The sequence below is a fragment of the Schistocerca serialis genome, chromosome 7, assembly GCF_023864345.2.
Source record: "Schistocerca serialis cubense isolate TAMUIC-IGC-003099 chromosome 7, iqSchSeri2.2, whole genome shotgun sequence".
Lineage (NCBI taxonomy): Eukaryota > Metazoa > Arthropoda > Insecta > Orthoptera > Acrididae > Schistocerca > Schistocerca serialis.
In genome coordinates, this window is record NC_064644.1 from 344128649 (window position 1) to 344150936 (window position 22288).

The following is a 22288-nucleotide window of genomic DNA, read 5'->3' on the forward strand; positions in this document are numbered from 1 at the left end:
CACATAAAAGTGACCACCTGTCAAAAACCCTGAATATCCAGCTTTTTCTACGCGAATCGCTGCGAGAGGTGCAGGAAGAGAGCCAGTGAGCTTCTGGAAGGTACCGACAAAGGTGTGGAGCCGTGCTGATTCCAGTGCGGTACCGGCTGCGCTTGGATTCTCGGTTGAGGATCCATGGCGCGAATATACGGATCGAGATGGTCCCATAGCCTGTCGATTGGGTTTAAATCTGGGCAGTTTGGTGGCCAGAGGACTGCGATAATCTTATCCTGGGGACACAAACATCAAACTAAAACGCATTACGCGCTATCTTGGGGTACACATAGATGAAAAATCGAATTTCCACTAACACGTAAGGCTAACAACAGACAAAGCAGAAAAAATACTAGACAAAATGGTGAGGCTAAATTCAAAACAGTAGAGACTACCTCTACCAGTCATACGTACATACCACTGTGCGCTCTTCGAATCAGTACTTAGCTTCGCAGCTAGCACGTGGGCACATAGACTGAACGTGGTCACCACCAAAGCATCCGTCAGACGAGGGCAGAGAAGTGTCCTACTTAGTGCATCCGCTGAGGTGGTACCGAAGGCCCCAGATAGCCTGTGTGTGGTGCTCGGAATATGCCCCATAGATATCACGATCAAATACGGAGCTGCAAGGTACTGTTTAAAGATGGGGAGGCTAGATAAGGTACACACAATAACTGGTGTGCCCATAGAGACGATACGTCACCTTAAAAGTTGGCGTTTGGATACATGGTAAGGTGAGTGGGATGTAAGTGATAAGGGACGTAGACTGCACGACTTCCTCCCTGACATAAGGAAGCGGTTGAGAATGAGACATATCGATCCCAGCCGCGGTATGGTACATTTCTTGACCGGACACGGACCTTATCCCACGTACTATAACCGCGTCAGCCTGAGGCAGACACCTACATGCACATGCGGGGAAGAAGCTTCCCCAGAACGCACTGTCTTTTTCTGCGGGCAATACTCGAACAATAGACATACACTACACTTAGACTACACAGATACAGACATAGATATATACACAGCAATAAGAGACGAAGAACAATGGGCACAATTAAACGTACTGATAAACAGTATTTCAAAAACAACACATTAAGGATACATGCGGACACGACATTAACACGACATTACAGACATGTCTATGTGCAGCGTAACAGCAATCTCCAGAGGATGGACAGCGACATCCACAGTGACAGAGAAAATAGTGACAATGAGGGGGAACAGGAGGAGGAAGCTGAGATGTGACAGTAAATAAGCAACAGTGCTGGCGATCTAGCCAAGAAAACACCGAATAATGTACATGGATGGGCACCTACAGTAGTTAATACGTAGGATTAGTAATAAATAAGATAAACAACATTATTTCTCTACTAATAACCATGTGTGTGTGTGTGTGTGTGTGTGTGTGTGTGTGTGTGTGTGTGTGACTGGCGGTCAACGGCTCGAATAAACAATTCCGAGGTATTCACCGTCAGTCACATTCGGTGATGGTACTAACAAATCCCTCCTCTATCCTATCTTCTTTTTATATTCTTCTTAAAATACAACAAAATTTTATTTATATCTCAACCTTAAATTATTGTTTTTTTGAAAAGTATCGTTCTTTGTAAATGTTGTAGATAAAACAAAAGAAAAGAAAAATGTAAAAAGATGAAGAATGAAGATTGTAAGATGTACGACCTGTTTTAAACATCAGGAAACATGTCTATAATTTGGCAATAAATAATAAAAAAACAATAATTTTCCTGGAGCTCAGCGAACCACTCACGTACACTGCGAGCTGTGTGACACACTGAATTGCCTCGCTGGCAAGTAACATTGTGCCGAGGAAAATCAAACTGCGTGTAGGGGTGGCCATGGTCCTCAAGGATAGATGCATGCTTGTGTCGATCCATCGTGCCTTCCAGAATGATGAGTTCACCCGGAGAATTTCACGATAACGCACCCTCCTCCGTCTTGTACCCTTCCGATGATCGTTGCATGGTGTTTCCTTTCAGACGTGAAGAGGCGGCCTGCCACCACTCACTGAACGCCCAGTTGCGGTATTGGCACGTAAGTTCCAGCCTTCGTCGCCAGTGAACACCAGTCAACTTTGGTGCACGAATCAGGCGCCTGTTGCCGAGCACTGCAGGGTGAAAAGTATTTAAACCGACAAACTCTGGGAGATTGTAGGGGACATCAAAACAAATATTCTTCCCTAATGTCATTTTTTCCTATGAGGAGTATTTAAACCGGTAGAGGAAGATTTCTCTGGCGGCAAATTAACTAAACCAACAAAAACTTTCCCATTTTTTTATGACCAAGAGACAACACATTAACACAACCCAGTTTCAATCGCAGTAGATTTTCAAAAATGCCTCCATTGACACGTAAACAAAGTATCAAGTTCTGTCTGACACGGGCAAAAACCCCAGGAGTATCCTGAATTGTTTCTGCTGCTGTTACTATCCGGGCAACCAGATCCTCTTCTCATGCAACAGGAGTTGCGTAAACAAGGTTGCACGCCTTTCCCCACACAAAAAAGTCCAGAGGGGACATAAGTGGGGATCATCGAGCAGGTCATGGCACAGGACCACCTTTGCCAATCCACGTTTCTGGGAACCGTCGGTCCAGGAATCGACGCACACGACGACTGAAATGTGCCGGCGCCCCGTCATGTTGGAACCATATGCGTTGTCTTGTAGGGAGCGGGAAGTCTTCCAGCAATTCTGGCAATGCTCTGGCGAGAAAATTGTAATAGTGCCTGCCATTTAATGGCCTAGGCAGCAGAAACGGCCCAATTAAACAATCCCAACAACACCGAACCACACATTAACGAAGAACAGCATTTGATGAGCGCTAGTAACCGTGGCATGTGGGTTATCCTCACTCCAAACACGTGAATTGTGCATGTTGGGGCCGGCCGCGGTGGTCTCGCGGTTCTAGGCGCTCAGTCCGGAACCGCGCGACTGCTACGGTCGCAGGTTCGAATCCTGCCTCGGGCATGGATGTGTGTGATGTCCTTAGGTTAGTTAGGTTAAGTAGTTCTAAGTTCTAGGGCCACAGATGTTAAGTCCCATAGTGCTCAGAGCCATTTGAACCATTTTTTTGTGCATGTTGAAGACTCCATCACGCCCGAACCTTGCTTCATCGGTAAACAACACAGAGGATGGAAATGAAGGATGCGTCTCACACTGTTCCAGGTACCACTGCGAAAAATGTCCTCTGGGTGGATAACCAACTGGTTCTAGGTTGTGTACACGCTGTAAGTGAATTGGACGTAACAATTTCTCTCAAAGGACTGTCCTTACATTCGTCTGATTCGTCCCCAGGTTACGTGCAATTGCACGAGTGCTGATTGAAGGATCCCGCACCACATGCTGCAAGACAGTTTCCTCAAATTGCAGCGTTCTTACCGTGCGATGGCGTCCCTCCGGTCTCACGCAGACGTTGGTACACAGCAGCAAAGGTCGTATGATGCGGGATACGTCGATTAGGATGTTGTTGTTGATAAACCAGCTGTGCAGCTCGTCCGTTGTGGTGCACTACGTAGTTCGCACCAAACATATCAGTGTAGTCACTCCAGGTGTATCGCTCCATTAGTAAACAGAGACAATGCACTACCACATTGGTGGACAGCAGGTGCCTACAACTGAAGAACGTAATACGCCATCTAGCATTAGGGAAAAATATTTGTTTTGATGTCCCCTACAACCTCCCGGAGTTTGGCGGTTTAAATAGTTTTCAGCCTGTATAAGAAGCAACGTTTGTTGAACAGTAGTTGAGTGGACACTGCTGGTAGCCACTTGCTTCTTATGGGTGGTCAGTTGCTCAACAGTTGCATCTCCGGAACTGTCGTTCGCCCCTGTCACGGTTCGCGCTGCACCACTGTTGCCTCGGAGCCAGTTTTGTATAGGACTGTTTTCACCACGCACGGTATACCTTAACCAGGGCGGCACGCGAACAGTTTACAAACTTAGCCGTTTCTAAAATGTTTCTACCCTTGCCCGAAAGTAAATGATCATGCCCTTTTGGACGTCAGATGAATCGCTAGATTTCCTCATTGCGACGACTGCGCTGTTTTCCGCATCCCCCGACACACATCGTACGGGGTGTTCGGAAATTCTCTGTACAGGCTTCTAGGACATACAGAGTCGACCGAGTACACAACATTTTGAATAGGAACTTGTTATATCCACAGATTAACACCCATTTCCGAACAAAAAATTTTTATTAGGTGGAGCAAGGCCACTGCTTAATTTTACAAAAAGATAAACTTCATTCGAAAACAAAAGGCTTCTTCTCCTACCAAAATTTTATAACAAGCCAAGGAATATGCCACCTTATTGGCTCTGAGCACTATGGGACTTAACTTCCGATGTCATCAGTCCCCTAGAACTTAGAACTAATCTAAGGACATCACACACATCCATGCCCGAGGCAGGATTCGAAGCTGCGACAGTAGCGGTCGCGCGGCGCCAGACTGTTGCGCCTGGAACCGCTCGGCCACCCCGGCCGCCACCTTATTGAATTGAAGTATTAGCAAAATGGCTCTGAGCACTATGGGACTTAACATCTATGGTCATCAGTCCTCTAGAACTTAGAACTACTTAAACCTAACTAACCTAAGGACATCACACAACACCCAGTCATCACGAGGCAGAGAAAATCCCTGACCCCGCTGGGAATCGAACCCGGGAACCCGGGCGTGGGAAGCGAGAACGCACGACCACGAGCTGCGGACGGAAGTATTAGCAACTGAACTGAATTTAAGTTCCTTTGTCGGGTTTTCTCTCGACGCTTTCCGGCGGATGCCGAGGAAGTAGACGAAGCTCTTTCTGTATACGAAATCCCGCCAAAAGCAACGTGTCTTACTTCTTCCGTTTCTCTTCAGTAAGAGCTGTGACTTCAAGATATTTTGTGGTGAAAGTAGGCGACCTTGTTCAAGTAAGTTTGCTTAGCGTTCTGCACGGTTGCCAAGCAACAGTTCGGTATAGCGCGGCGACTATTGTTTTGGCCGGGACGGGACGTGAGCCCGCGGGCAGCAGCGGCCGTGTTCTGCGGGCGCCCGCCACACCCAGCGGCCTTTCCGGAGGCTGAGCACAAACCGGAGCTATCCGCTGCCTCTGCTCTGCTTCGGCTGCGCTGGCACCAATTGAAAACCATGCGGCGTAAATTTGCTCTAAGTGGGCGCTAATTTCCAATAGGCCGCTGCGGCGTCGCTAATTCTGCAGGCGACAGTCCCCGGGCCCGGAGCGATATTCGCACTCGCCCGCACCCGCCGCCGGCCGCCGGCCGCCGGCTACTGTTCTCTGCATGCAGAGGTAGCACACACTCCACGTGCGGCTCCACATCTGGGCAGCTGCGCCACGATATATAATCTCCGTGCATCGCTTTTCCTTCTTTTTTTTTCTTTTTTTTTTAAGGTAACGTGCACGTCATGGTCTCCATTTCCAACCACTATTTTGAAATATAATAACGCAAAAACTTTAATAAACTAAACTAAAACTTTTATTTGCAACTCTGTCGAAAGTGATGAGTGAAAACTCGTTTACCTGTGGTGACTAGTTTCGGTCATTACGTCCATTATCAAACCCTTCCTCTTCATCGTAAGGGCCGACACGTAACTCAGCCAGTACATTTGCCACCAGCCACAATCAGCAATCAGCAGTCACCAGTAACACCTCAAAATTCACCTACAGTGTAGTATCGGTGTTTCTTGCCCAACAGCACAAAGACGAAGCACTAATAACATATTTTGCAGGAGTCTGTACACGTTACTTACGACTGCCGATTGTGACTATCTGAAAGTGTATTGGTCGTATTGCGTGTTTATTTTTAGGGTGAATTTGTAACTGTGACATGAACTCACACAGATTGGTTGGTTGATTTGGGGGAGGGCACCAAACAGCGAGGTCATCAGTCCCATTGGATTAATGAAGGATGGGGAAGGAAGTCGGGTGTGCCCTTTCAAGGGAACCATCCCGGCATTTGCCTAAAGCGGTTTAGGGAAATCACGGAAAACCTAAATCAGGATGGCCGGAAGCGGGTTTGAACCGTCATCCTCCCGAATGCCAGTCCAGTGTGCTATCCACTGCGCAACCGAGCTTGATAGATACGCAGAAAGAATGGGACCATACTGCAAATCAGTAGGAGTACTGCACAACTGCTATATTGGTCACTAAATAGGAAGCCACCTGCCAATAAACCAGTGGCATTATTTGACACGTTTCGGGTAGAACCCATACATTGCCATGAAAATCTTGGTATTTCTTACTTACTGTCTTTATATGCCTGATCACTAATACGTCATGACAATCCGAGGATGGCTTCTACCAGAAACGCGTCAAATAATGTTATTGATTTATCAGATGACGGCTCCTTATTTAGTGACCAATACGTAAACTGTGCAGTGCTCCTATTGAGTTTCGATGAAGGCGTTGGTTTGATAATGGACGTCGTGTCCGAAACTAGTCACCGCAAATAAAGGATTTTTCATACTGCAACTTCTACAGAATAAAAAGCTTTAATAAAAGTAAGTTACTGATCCATTTTCCTGCATCATGCTGGAAGTTCATAAAACTTTAATAAATTTTGAAATGAGACTTTAACTAAATGGATAATATATTTTGACCTGCATGTGGCAAAAATTTAAATACCGCGGAATTCATAACGGAGCGAAAATTGATTTTCATCTCACATACTTAATTATGTGTAATTTTTATTTTAAATACACTATAGTTCTGCACCATTCATAATAAACGCGATAGTGTGACAGCTAGCCATTTAAAAGGCATTAAACGCGAAATTGATGAAGTAATATACGTAAAGCATATATTTTTAGAATCAGAAACAATATCAGAATTTTATAAAATAGAAAAATAAATTTGAATTTTTTGAACTTTCATGGTGTCCAAGTCCCCTTAACCTTAATGTGTATTTATATATTCAAAATTTCATTTACAGCGTTATTTTTCATAAGTATCATCTCTTTTATTGCAGAGTTCCACACATTCGTCAATAAAGGTAAGAATTTTTTACCTACATAACTACGGGACATATTTTAAATTATTCTCCGACTGGCTTTTCAAGATAAACAAACCTTCTACCTTCGTGGCGTCTGCTTAGTTGGAAAAGAAGAACTTGGAGGCCATGTTTCATTAGTCAGCTGTCCGCTTCGTTCGTCAGTGTCAAAGCAGCAAGCGATTGAAATGGACGGTGTCGCTGCGTCTTCCGCCATTTGCAGGGTACTTGCTGTTAGTCACTTCCTGCAGGCAGAAGGAGTCAATACCGCCGACATCCAATGTGGATTGTGTTGTGTGTTGGGTGAAAGGTTCGTTATCGGAGGTGTTGGAGGGAGTGGTGCAAAATTCTGGCCACACAGTTGGGCATGATGAAAGTGGTCTTGCAGGGCATTCAGATTCTTCTGAAGAACTTCTGCAAGATTATGGAGAAATGGTGCGTGCAATACGTCGGTTCACAATTCCCGATCATTCGGAAGATGTGTCTCAGTTTTCTGAGACAACCTCCTTTAAAACTGTCGCAGGCTAGTTAGGATACCATTAGCTTTGTGCACTATGGGTCCCACAATGTGTAGCCAATGTTCACAAAACTGAAATAATGGGTTCGGCCTTGGCCTTCCTTCGGCAGTATCTCGAAGAGAGGGAGGAATTTGTAAACTGAATCGCGACTACAATGAGACGTGGGTGCAGTACGTGTACTCTGAAACTAAGGAACGGTTCAGTCAGTGGGTGCGTATTCTCCTAACAAGCGCAAAAGATTTCTAGCATACGCTATCAACCCCAAAATGATGGTAACAGTATTTTCTTTTTGAGGTGGGGAGGGGGGGGCGGGATGCAAAGGAGTTTTTTCAATTGATTTCATGAGAGTAACGCTTGAGAACTCTGTGACATAACAGTTTTGTTGTGAGACACTTACGAAATTCCGAAGATCAAACCAAACGATACGTTACTGGTCGATTAACAAGAAATGATTCTCCTTCAGGGCTATGTGCGACCCAGTACTGCGAATCGAATGACAAACTCAGACTTTTAGGCTGAAAGTTTTCAAAGTGCTGTAGTTCGACCTTGGCACGAAATGACTTTGATATTTTATGGAAAATGAAGGCCTGACTGGCTACCCAGAATTTCACGTGCAACGACCAGCTCAAGGAAGCTGTAGACAACTGACTGAAGCACCAGGAGGCACCATGCTTTGATTAAGGAATAAAAGGAGCCATGTCACGGTACGACAAATGTTTCAATTTAGGTGACGGCTCTATGGGAAAGTGACGACAAGATGTAAGTACATAATGGCTATTAGAAGTTATCTATTTTTAACAGCCAATCAGAGGTAAATGTATGAATAACACTCGTACTATACACAGCAACTTACATATGCTTCTAGCGTCCCGAACTCAGTACGCTTCCTTCAGGGTCATTCAATGTCCTTCTGAGACTTACCATACAAAATCTGAGTAACATTTCAAATAAGTGATAGTCACGAAGTAACCAAATACCCCAGCTTCCCCGAAAAACTATATACACTGCTTGACAAAAAATGTGGAGCACCCGGAAGACGTTGTCAGATGTCAGTATCAGATGGCTGTGGGGGCCTCCGAGGAAGAGGAGACACACGTCGGAAAGCATCTCCATTCCAACGCTGAGGCAGTTCGGTATTGATGTAACCACCAAAGCCTGCAAGAAAATTTGTTGGAGCATTGGCTTGTTGCAAAATACTCCCCGTCGTCTTGTTGCAATTGCGACACGAGCTATTGCTGTGGCATGTCCAGGTACTCGAAACCACTGTTTAGTCTGTAAAGAAAATTGGGCCATAAAACTTTGAGGAGGTCATGATAAACTAATGTGTTCCACTATCTCGTGTTGATATTCTATACCTCAAAAACGCACGCAACGCCAAGTGAAACGAAACGTGGCTTTGTCAATGGAAAACAACTTCCGTGAAAACCATCTTCCTCCAGTAGTCGCTCTTCAGTCACTGCAAAAGTCAGAACGATTCTCACTGTTCCGAGTAGTCAGCGCACGTAACAGCTGCAGCCGGTATTGTTTTACACGCAGACATTTGCATAGAATTCGCCAGACAGTTGACTGCACTATCGGCAGTTCTCTGCTCCCTTGTGTCATCGATGTAGTGGAGCTCCTGACGAATAATCCCCGCTCACACTTCACATTCTCTGCTTACGTTCCCGGCCAGCCTGTTAGTTCGTCTCGCCGAATGTGTTGAAGCAAGCATGGACTGTTTAGTCCGCTGGAGCTTCTACTGATATTGCGTACAAAGTACAAACCCGTATATGAACCGTCGCAAGTGACTTACTTATACTTGCCGAAATCAAGGAGATAAATCACACGCATCGCTTCATTATACACTCCTGGAAAATGAAATAAGAACACCGTGAATTCATTGTCCCAGGAAGGGGAAACTTTATTGACACATTCCTGGGGTCAGATACATCACATGATCACACTGACAGAACCACAGGCACATAGACACAGGCAACAGAGCATGCACAATGTCGGCACTAGTACAGTGTATACCCACCTTTCGCAGCAATGCAGGCTGCTATTCTCCCATGGAGACGATCGTAGAGATGCTGGATGTAGTCCTGTGGAACGGCTTGCCATGCCATTTCCACCTGGCGCCTCAGTTGGACCAGCGTTCGTGCTGGACGTGCAGACCGCGTGAGACGACGCTTCATCCAGTCCCAAACATGCTCAATGGGGGACAGATCCGGAGATCTTGCGGGCCAGGGTAGTTGACTTACACCTTCTAGAGCACGTTGGGTGGCACGGGATACATGCGGACGTGCATTGTCCTGTTGGAACAGCAAGTTCCCTTGCCGGTCTAGGAATGGTAGAACGATGGGTTCGATGACGGTTTGGATGTACCGTGCACTATTCAGTGTCCCCTCGACGATCACCAGTGGTGTACGGCCAGTGTAGGAGATCGCTCCCCACACCATGATGCCGGGTGTTGGCCCTGTGTGCCTCGGTCGTATGCAGTCCTGATTGTGGCGCTCACCTGCACGGCGCCAAACACGCATACGACCATCATTGGCACCAAGGCAGAAGCGACTCTCATCGCTGAAGACGACACGTCTCCATTCGTCCCTCCATTCACGCCTGTCGCGACACCACTGGAGGCGGGCAGCACGATGTTGGGGCGTGAGCGGAAGACGGCCTAACGGTGTGCGGGACCGTAGCCCAGCTTCATGGAGACGGTTGCGAATGGTCCTCGCCGATACCCCAGGAGCAACAGTGTCCCTAATTTGCTGGGAAGTGGCGGTGCGGTCCCCTACGGCACTGCGTAGGATCCTACGGTCTTGGCGTGCATCCGTGCGTCGCTGCGGTCCGGTCCCAGGTCGACGGGCACGTGCACCTTCCGCCGACCACTGGCGACAACATCGATGTACTGTGGAGACCTCACGCCCCACGTGTTGAGCAATTCGGTGGTACGTCCACCCGGCCTCCCGCATGCCCACTATACGCCCTCGCTCAAAGTCCGTCAACTGCACATACGGTTCACGTCCACGCTGTCGCGGCATGCTACCAGTGTTAAAGACTGCGATGGAGATCCGTATGCCACGGCAAACTGGCTGACACTGGCGGCGGCGGTGCACAAATGCTGCGCAGCTAGCGCCATTCGACGGCCAACACCGCGGTTCCTGGTGTGTCCGCTGTGCCGTGCGTGCGATCATTGCTTGTACAGCCCTCTCGCAGTGTCCGGAGCAAGTATGGTGGGTCTGACACACCGGTGTCAATGTGTTCTTTTTTCCATTTCCAGGAGTGTATGCCATGTACTGACTCGCGTGCCCCTGCGATGCCCTCTCAAGCGACGCCACGGCTCGTATTACGAATCGAAACTTCGAGAAATTTTATATCCACTGGGAAGTATTATTTTTCTGTATGCGTTATAGAGGCACTTTAAATAACCTTGTACCGGATAGTTATAATTAAAGTCTAGCTACTCAGAGAGGCCCAGAAAGGGGTGTAATTACGTTATGGCAGCGAAACTTGGTATATGTTCTATTCGTTATGCAGAACCCATTTACTGTGCAAAAAAATTAGTTAACATTTTTCCACCAAGTGCAAATCTGGCGCTGTGAATTCAAGAAATATTTCCATGTTTAATGGAATAGGAACGGAACGTGGGCAGAAAAGGTCAAACAAGGGAGAGAAGCATTCTGTTGAATTTGTTATTAATCGCGGCGTACAAGGTTTTTTCAATATGAGCCCCACAGACGTCGACGAGATGGCGCATCGTAAAACAATGTGATTAACATATGCTCGCAAGAGTTCCGGTGGAATCCGAGGAAAATATTCCTGTATAATGGTCTTTATATCAGGTAGTGACTGGACATGCTCATAGTAAACGCCTTCTTTTACATACCCCGAGAGTCAAAAGTCACATGGATTCAGATTAGGTGACCTTGCAGACCATGCATCTTGAAAATACCTGGAAATAACAGGAAGATTACATTAAGCAGCTCTTTCATTGGGCGAGCGACATGAAACTTGCCCCACCTTGCATAAAGACAATGGTTCCCACACAGTTGCGCTCTTCAAAAAGCACGGATCACATACTGTACAAGGAGGTCTCGATAACCTGCAAATTTCGCAGTACGCCTGACAGGCCTCTGCGTGTATTCTCTTCTAAGAAGAATAAAGGTTTTTGTGAATCCACGACACACAGTGACATACGACGAGTGCAGTGGATTTTCGTGCACATCTCGCGGTTTAACAGTACCCCGGATTCCGTAGCTCTGTGAATTCACTCCAACTGTAGTGTAAAATGTGGTTCGTCACTCCGTAGACTATTGCCCACCCACATGTCATCAACGTCTATCCGTGCCACAAATCGAAGAGCAAATGCAGAACATTGCTGCAAATCATGAGGTTTCAGTTTCTGCGCCGTCTCGATTTTGTGCGGGTACCAGTGTAAAGTAGCCCACAAAAATTTCCGTACTGTTGACCGTGGGATGGACAAATCTCGTGACATTGCACGACCATTAGCGCTGCCCGGAACACGTGCTGCATGGTCAACTACGGCAAGTAACCTTGTCAATAACTTCCGCCGTAGTACGACACCTTCCTCTTGTAGGTGCCACACCAGGCCCACTTGTCATTGTCATCTTCCTTAAACCAATTAATGACTTCGAGCCTGTCCTCAGAGTTTTCAGTCGGCGATACTCTCTCAATGCGGCACTGTAATAGCTGTTGTTCACATAAAACAGTTTCACTAACACCGCACTACCTCTCTTCTCGATAGCCATACTTGCTTGTCAAATGACAATGTGGATGCCATACCGTTATAAAAACAGTGTACAGCGCCTGCTTTATGCTTGGTGGCCAAAATTGGAACTAATTTGTTTTCTAGCGTAAATCGGTTCCGCATAACGCATTAGAATTTCTACCAAGCTTCTCTGGCTTACAATAATTACAGCTCACCGTGGTCCTACATGAAAAGCTGAAGTTATAACCACTCTGTCTATTTCCGAAGACGATAATCTTCGGACAAGTCGCAACTCCCGACGAAATGTTTAAACATAGCATAGTAAATTCTTGTTAATATTTTCTTATTAACTTTCATCTACCGTCCTTGCAATCATGTTGTGTCAGATGTCTGAATACCATCGAGAAAATTTTGCATGATGAAAACAAAATAGTAACTGAGATGAAAACTAAAAAAATAAACACGTTCAACTATAAAAGCGAATGTGTAAGCATACTTGTTACATCACGCTATAACTTCGAATATTCATATTTTCAAACATAAAATAAAGTTGAAACATTTAGGGCTGAGACTTGGAAGCTGGTGTGACAAAACCTCTTACTTAAGAATGTTTTTTATTACCATTACTGTATAACTTGTACACTTCAGCGGTAGTACGAACTCCTGCCTTTTCTGTTTCTACAACAACACACTGTCTCAGTGTACTAGTAACAACATGAAATCGAGTGCTCTAAATTCCGATTACGTTGCCGCCCATGTATTCTGATCTAGAATAGCATCTGCTACACTACATTTGAATACGAACGTACCTGTGTAAATCACATTCGATGTGTGTGATGCCAATTATTCTAAATTGAATCTGACAATCTGCAAATGAAAGTGAACACAAAGAATGGCTATCAGTGATACACAGAATGGCTTCCACAACAATCAATCACAACACACTTGCTAACTCTGACGTGCTGAATCTGACTTGTTAAGAAAAATAAAAAAAAATTAAAAAAAATACAAAAAGTCACTCCTGAATTATATCAAGAATTTACAAATGGATATAGTTTCACAATTCCATCTCGCAATTGATTCTTACCTGCACAATTGACAGCTCAGCTGTGCTCTGTTGGGCTTAACTGCGTACTGTGAAATACTGTACTGCATGTTCCTAAAGGAAATCACTGCACAGCTAATTGCCTTCTTATTTAATATAGGCTTCTTTGCAAAACGAATTACTTTGTTGCAAAAACTTTAGTTTACACAATTTTGCGAGGCGTGACAGCACAGTTGAGACAAGATTCACTTTGAAGTTGTAATCAGGAGCTAAGTGAAATATTGACAAATAAATGAAATGGTTGCTATAATTGAAATGGTATTCGAAGCACTAGTGAAATGGTCGTAAGGGAAAATCGCCACTTCATCGCTACCTCGGAGATGCTGTGTCCCATCGCTCGTGTGCCGACTATAACACGACGTTCAAACTCACTTAAATCTCGATAACCTGAAAGTGTAGCACCAGTAACCGATCTAACAACTGCGCCAGACACTTGTCTTATATAGGCGTTGCCGACCGCAGCTACATATTCTGCCTGTTTACATATCTTTGTATCTGAATACGCATGCCTATTCCTGTTTCTTTGGCGCTTCAGTGTAACTCACAAGAGACGCTGGAAAGTACATGAACGTGTGGTTCAAATGGCTCTGAGCACTATGGGACTTACCATCTGTGGTTATCAGTCCCCTAGAACTTAGAACTACTGAAACCTAGCTAACCTAAGGACATCACACACATCCATGCCCGAGGCACGATTCGAACCTCCGACCGTAGCGGTCACGCGGTTCCAGACTGAAGCGCCTAGAACCGCACGGCCACACCGGCCGCCCATGAACGTGTGGTATGTGCTCTTTCGGACATGTCCAAAAAAGCAGGTACCACGTGGAATCCGCAGCTGTGATACATGTTACGTAAACTGAAGGTGGATGGACGGGAAAGGAAAAACGAGGAATTATTGATGTCCGCTGTACTGGGACGCCGGCCGGTGTGGCCGAGCTGTTCTAGGCGCTACAGTCTGGAACCGCGCGACCGCTATGGTCGCAGGTTCGATTCCTGCCTCGGGCATGGATGTGTGTGATGTCCTTAGGTTAGTTAGGTTTAAGTAGGTCTAAGTTCTAGGGGACTGATGACCTCTGAAGTTAAGTCCCATAGTGCTCAGAGCCATTTGAACCATTTTTGTACCGGGACTTCATGCAGAATCAGCAGCGACGAGTGAAAATTTGTGCCAAACAGGGAATCGAAACCACGATCTCTAGCTTACTAGGCATTTGCGTTAACCACTGCTCCACCTGCAACCAGGGTTAATCGCAATTGTTCGGAATACCTCGGCACGGCTCCCGGTTGACTCGCATTCCACTCAGGGCCATCTATCGGCAGACCCTGTCCTTGTCCTCCATGCTCGCAACTTTTGAGATTGCTGTGGAAGGTCGAAGGTAACTGTGCAACCGCACTGAAGGTGATGGAATTATCGCCCATCGACGCGAATGAATTGTGTGGATGCATGTTAATGTCAGCTGCATCGGAACTTTATTCGGAATCATTTTACATAATATGTATCGCAGATGCGGACTCCGCTTGGTGTCTGTTCTTTCGGACATGTCTGAAAGAACAGACACCACGCATTCATGTAACTGATTCGCCTCACTGTGCAATGAATCCACCAAATTCAGCGTGGATGCACTATTACTTTTGACCTCCTGCAGGACTGTCAAAGTAGGTGGCATGGAGGACATTAATGGCGACAAAGGGTAGATAGCGTTCGGTGGAAAGGGGGTAGGACGAGGGGCGTGCCAAGACAGCGATAGACACTGTGTCCGGATGGCGCAGTGGTTAACAAGACATCCAAGTAAGCAGGAGGTCCCAGATACGAGCCCAAGTCGGGAACACATTGTCACCTGTTGCCGCTGATTCCGCGTAAAGCCCCGATGCAGCTGACATCATGAGTTCTCTTCCTTTCCTCTCTCACCTCTGCGCCTTTATTTTACATAAGATAATGAAAAGGCAATAGTGGAATTAAGTCTGCTGAGCGGGAATAAGGAACGTGAGCTACGGTGCTGCCTGTAGACTACGTTTGCGGCGGTGAAGTAAAAGCGCAGGTCCTCGGGTAAAAATCTGGTAACTCTCCTCCCACGGGGATGAGTAACAGCGCAGACGTGCGCAACGTCGGGGGTAGCGTCGCAGTGATGAATCGTACCACGTGGGAAGTTGTCAAATAGTTGTCCAGCAATTGCTCATTCCGGCTGCCCTCCGTCAAGGGAGACGGTTAGTTACACGGTTGGCGCCGGGCGACGCGTCTGTACGGCGGTTGGCGTCCAAACAGCGGTAGCTAGGTGGCAAAATCTGGCTCATAACAGCAGCTGGCGGCGCGCCGACGTTGAATGATGGACGCTGGCCAACCATTAATTCTCTCGCCTAATGAAACGACGCTCGCGGCCGCACCGCAATGCGTTGGGGAACCTGGCGCGACCGCACGAGGTAGCCTTCAAAGACACCGTGCTGTTTCCAATAGTGCAGTATCCAGAGGCACCAGTAAGGAATCGCGTCGCGTGCCAAAGCCAAAATTGCAATATTTCATTAGTGCTACCCATTTGAACGTCGGTAATTTTACATAAACGGCCTGACTCCTTTTTATTATTATTATTATACTGAGCACAAACCATTTGCCCGCGTTCGAATTCCCTTTGCTCCTACGTAGCGCAGTCACGCCTAGGCAGAACACTGTTTTGACTACCACTGACACTCGCAACGTATTGAGGAAATTGCACAGATGCCATTTGTAATCAAATACACACATGGAAAAAAAGTCGCAGTTGAAGGAATTGTGCGATATAAATGGAAGTTGGTAGGCGTATTTCTACAACTGAAAGTTGATATCTATTCAAATTTCGCGCCAGTCGCATAAGAGTGCTGCTAGTAGTGCCACAATGACGATGAAAATCAGGTTTGCTTCAAATACACACTGTAATGGTCCTGAGTATCAGATGCATTTGAGATATGACGTAGTTGATGTCAGTCAAGAATGGCTTTAGGGCGACAAAGACGCTATTATCAACACCTCACTGAGTTCGAACGAGTCGTGTAGTAGGGTCGGACGTTCCTTCTGCGATATTGCAGAAAGGCTTGGCAGGAATGTAGCCACTGTGTGACTGTTTACAGACGTGGGCAAGATAATACACAGTCGTAAGAAGATCGGGCTCTGTACGGCCACGTGGAACTACCGAGAGGGAAGACCATCGTGTTCGGCTATGACTCTGCCGCGCGGGATTAGCCGAGCGGTCTTAGACGCTGCAGTCATGGACTGTGCGGCTGGTCGCAGCGGAGGTTCGAGTCCTCCCTCGGGCATGGGTGTGTGTGTTTGTCCTTAGGACAATTTATGTTAAGTAGTGTGGAAGCTTAGGGACTGATGACCTTAGCAGTTAAGTCCCGTAAGATTTCACACACATTTGAACATTTGGCTATGACTCTGGCCCACCGTACTGCATCTGCAGCAGCAATTGGCACAAAAGTGGCACAACGAACGGTTACAAATCTGTCACTTCAAGGACAGCTCGGTGCCAGACGCCCCGTAGCATCCATTCCACTTCTAACCCACCGCCATTTGCGACATCACTGGTGTCAAGCGAGAGCTCTTTGGAGGGCAGGATGTGAGATCTGTTGTGTTTTCTGATGAAAGCTGCTACTGCCACGGTGCCAGTCATGGCCATGTTTTGGGGTTAGGAAGAGACCAGTTGAGGGCAATCAACCAACGTGTCTGCATGCTAGACACGTTGGACCTACACCTTGAGTTGTGTTCTGGGTGCGATTTCATATGACAGCTGGAGCACTCTGGTGGTTATCCCACGCACCATGTACATCACTTGTACATCAGTCTGGTTATTTGACCTGTTGTGCTCGCATTCATGAACATCATTCCAGGGGATTTTTTCCAGCAGGCATACCGCTATTGTAGCCCAATGTGCCCCATAGAGTGTCTACTTGTTGGCTTGGCCTACTCGATCACCAAACCTGTCTCCAGTCGAGCATACGTTGGACGACGGCGGTCGACAACGCCAACGTCGTCCACAAAAATCATTAACCGTCCCTGTATTGAACGACGAAGTGCAGCGGATATGGAACTCCATCCCACATGCATATATCCAGCACCTGTGCAACACAATGCAAGCACGTCTGCATGCTTGCATTCAACATTCTGACGGTTACACGATTTATAAGTGTACCAGCGTTTCACACTTGCAGTGGCTTATCTCGCGCTTAATTAACCTGCGATCTTGCCGTGTTAATCACTTAAATTTTTTACCTAGACAAATATATTACAGAAATTTCATTACTTGACACTGATTATTTTTTTGGCGCTGCGACTTTTTATACATCAGTGTGCTACAGCGCTACCTGCAGTCTTGACTGACATCTACATTTATGTTCAAGCATGCATTTGTGGCAGTGTTTTCATATATTTGTCCACCACTGTAGCTTCAAATATAAGCATTTTATACGCGTTACAAAAGTGATGGCTTGTCGAAGAATCTCATTTTTATGTACATTGTTATGGCAAGTCCCTAGTAGCAGGAAGCTAGAGCACATCTTTCTTACACTGTCGTATGACAGCTGCAGTTCCCGTCTTTCATTTCCTCCCGTAAGTCTGCACAATAAAACATAACAATTCTGTAATATGTCTGTTCCGGGACGGATGCCTCCATTGTGCAGAGAACGTAGAAGAACCAGTAATATGAAATAGTCGATAGATGACACAATAGACGAGGCAGATGCCCGTGGTTATAGCAGTCGTTCTCTGTTACGTCAGAGCATTTTTGGGAGAAAAAGCGTTCCGAAGCTTAAAGGTTTCTAGTGCAGCTCATATGTCAAAGCTTCTTTTACGAAAGGAAACCCCGTATCTGCCCTGCTACAGAATAATCACGTCGATAACCGGAAGCAGCTGGCATAAAAAGAGAACCCGTAATGTGCTGCTGTACAGCCATTTCTTACAGACTTTACGTTTCCTTAAAAATAGCTGTAGCTCCGCTCTCAAGAGGAGGCCACATCCATTTGTCAGCTCCTTCTCATTTCGTTCCAAAATAGTTTCCTCGCTACTGCGCTGGGCTAACGGACGGCATAACTTCCGTTACCACGACAGTTCACAGCGACCTTTGTACAAATCTGACATACGCCAGACGCTCGTGCAGACACACTCTCATGTACACTCTTCCGCCCAAGATCACAACACAGAGAGTGAAAGATAGAAGAACTCATTCCTTCAAGATATTTAGTGAATCGTGTCAGAATTCAAATTATTTGTTACGCTCGAACGCTTTTGTAAATAGACAAGATTTAGAAGCATGTATACGTTTTATTAACCAACAACGGTTTCTTTATACAGGAAATATACAGTTCTTAAAGACATACTTAAAGAACACTCTTCTTTTCTGATTGTATTGCTTCAGAGACGATACTGTTACTTATTTCCTTGGTCTGGGGGAGATCAAAGAGAACGCGACAGTCCTTTTACTTTTGATTATAAACAGCTTAATCGAAGTCGTTATCGAATATTGTGAATGACTACCCGATAGCCTAATGGTTTATGGGACTACGGTTCGACTTACTGTGCAGCAGTTATACTTTTAAGTTCTCTAATTTCACTCAGGCCTTAGAATGTTATATCATCGTCGATCCACTTCTAAAGCCCACTGGCTAATAATAATGTGAGCGTAAAACAGTGTGTAACAAAGTGTAGTGAAACGGCAACGTAACAATGTAAAATTACAACGACAGTAAACTTCATATAGTAAATAAGCTGTATCATTCAACACATAAATAATCTGATAACTAGAATCAATAATGCTAATGAGAATTAGTTTTCACTCTGCAGCGGAGTTTTCGCTGATCTTAAACTCCTGTCTGATTAAAACTGTGTGCCAGAGCTGGAGTCCAACTTCCGGTCCGCCGGCTCTGGTGGCCGACCGGTTCTAGGCGCTTCAGTCCAGAACCGCACTGCTGCTACGGCCGCAGGTTCGAATCCTGCCTCAGGCTCCTGCCTCAGGCTTGGATGTGTGTGATGTTCTTAGGTTAGTTAGGCTTAAGTAGTTCTAGGGGACTGATAACCTCAGAAGTGAAGTCCCATAGCGCTCAGAGCCATTTTTGAACCAACTTCCAGTCCGGCGCACAGTTTTAATCTCCCAGGAAGGCTCAATAATGTTGATATTTCGCTCACAGGGGGGCAGGGGGGCTGTCACAAGGCATATTTTGCCCCTTCCAGCCACAAGATTTTTGCATTTTTGTTTTTGTTTTATATTTCACTTTCTTGATTTACATGAGCCGGCCGAGGTGGCCGAGAGGTTCTAGGCGCTGCAGTCTGGAACCGCGCGACCGCAACGGTCGCGGGTTCGAATCCTGCCTCGGGCATCGACGTGTGTGATGTCCTTAGGTTTTTTTTTTTTTTTGGTCATCAGTCTACTGAATGGTTTGATGCGGCCGCCACGAATTCCTTTCCTGTGCTAACCTCTTCATCTCAGAGTAGCACTTGTAACCTACGTCCTCAATTATTTGCTTGACGTATTCCAATCTCTGTCTTCCTCTACAGTTTTTGCCCTCTACAGCTCCCTCTAGTACCATGGAAGTCATTCCCTCATGTCTTAGCAGATGTCCTATCATCCTGTCCCTTCTTCTTATCAGTATTTTCCACATATTCCTTTCCTCTCCGATTCTGCGTAGAACCTCCTCATCCCTTACCTTATCAGTCCACCTATTTTTCAACATTTGTCTGTAGCACCACATTTCAAATGCTTCGATTCTCTTCAGTTCCGGTTTTCCCACAGTCCATGTTTCACTACCATACAATGCTGTACTCCAGACGTACATCCTCAGAAATTTCTTCCTCAAATTAAGGCCGGTATTTGATATTAGTAGACTTCTCTTGGCCAGAAATGCCTTTTTTGCCATAGCGAGTCTGCTTTTGATGTCCTCCTTGCTCCGTCCGTCATTGGTTATTTTACTGCCTAGGTAGCAGAATTCCTTAACTTCATTGACTTCGTGACCATCAATCCTCATGTTAAGTTTCTCGCTGTTCTCATTTCTACTACTTCTCATTACCTTCGTCTTTCTCCGATTTACTCTCAAACCATACTGTGTACTCATTAGACTGTTCATTCCGTTCAGCAGATCATTTAATTCTTCTTCACTTTCACTCAGGATAGCAATGTCATCAGCGAATCGTATCATTGATATCCTTTCACCTTGTCTTTTAATTCCATCCCTGAACCTCTCTTTTATTTCCATCATTGCTTCCTCGATGTACAGATTGAAGAGTAGGGGCGAAAGGCTACAGCCTTGTCTTACACCCTTCTTAATACGAGCACTTCGTTCTTGATCGTCCACTCTTATTATTCCCTCTGTCCGCCCCAGTAGCTGAGTGGTCAGCGTGACGGATTGCCGTCCTCTGGGCCCGGGTTCGATTCCCGGCTGGGTCGGAGATTTTCTCCGCTCAGGGACTGGGTGTTGTGTTGTGTTCATCATCATTTCATCCCCATCCGGCGTGCAGGTCGCCCAATGTGGCGCCGAATGTAATAAGACCTGCGATATGGCGGCCGGACCTGCCCCGCGAGGGGCCTCCCGGCCAATGACGCCAAACGCTCATCATCATCATCATTATTCCCTCTTGGTTGTTGTATACATTGTATATGACCCGTCTCTCCCTATAGCTTACCCCTACTTTTTTCAGCATCGCGAACAGCTTGCACCATTTTATATTGTCGAACGCTTTTTCCAGGTCGACAAATCCTATGAAAGTGTCTTGATTTTTCTTTAGCCTTGCTACCATTACTAGCCGTAACGTCAGAATTGCCTCTCTCGTCCCTTTACTTTTCCTAAAGCCAAACTGATCGTCACCTAGCGCATTCTCAATTTTCTTTTCCATTCTTCTGTATATTATTCTTGTAAGCAGCTTCGATGCATGAGCTGTTAAGCTGATTGTGCGATAATTCTCGCACTTGTCAGCTCTTGCCGTCTTCGGAATTGTGTGGATGATGCTTTTCCGAAAGTCAGATGGTATATCGCCACACTCATATATTCTACACACCAACGTGAATAGTCGTTTTGTTGCCACTTCCCCCAATGATTTTAGAAATTCTGATGGAATGTTATCTATCCCTTCTGCCTTATTTGACCGTAAGTCCTCCAAAGCTCTTTTAAATTCCGATTCTAGTACTGGATCCCCTATCTCTTCTAAATCGACTCCTGTTTCTTCTTCTATCACATCAGACAAATCTTCACCCTCATAGAGGCTTTCAGTGTATTCTTTCCACCTATCTGCTCTCTCCTCTGCATTTAACAGTGTAATTCCCGTTGCACTCTTAATGTTACCACCGTTGCTTTTAATGTCACCAAAGGTTGTTTTGACTTTCCTGTTAGTTAGGTTTAAGTAGTTCTAAGTTCTAGGGCACTGATGACCTCAGATGTTGAGTCCCATAGTGGTCAGAGCCATTTGAACCATTCGATTTACATGAAGTCCAGTTATTAGGTTTTTGCACAGTTAATTTGACTACAAAAAAGAAAACTTCTTGTTTCCAAAAAAAATTTAATGAAACCCTGATTTGTTTCTCAAATTTACAAAACAGATAAAATGAAATGAAATGATATGATTTTTACATCATGGTAGGATAATTGAGAATAAAACAAAGCCAGTGTAACAAAATAAAACAATACATAATGAGGAAAAAAATGATGCAATAATAATTAGACATGGTTATTTATAAAAAATTTACACAAAATAAAGCCTTGGATATAAACGTTGTAGATACGATTGAAGGTGCTTATTTAACTCCTAGTGTGTAAACAACCTGAAAATCAAAAGAAAAAATGGCGATGTGGACTTACAAGAGACTGTTGTTGAATGATCATGCATTCCTAGAAGCAGCATAGCTTTCAGCTCACTGGTTAGACATTTTATCGTAGTAGACACTATTTGAACTTTTCATTTAAGTTATGCTACAC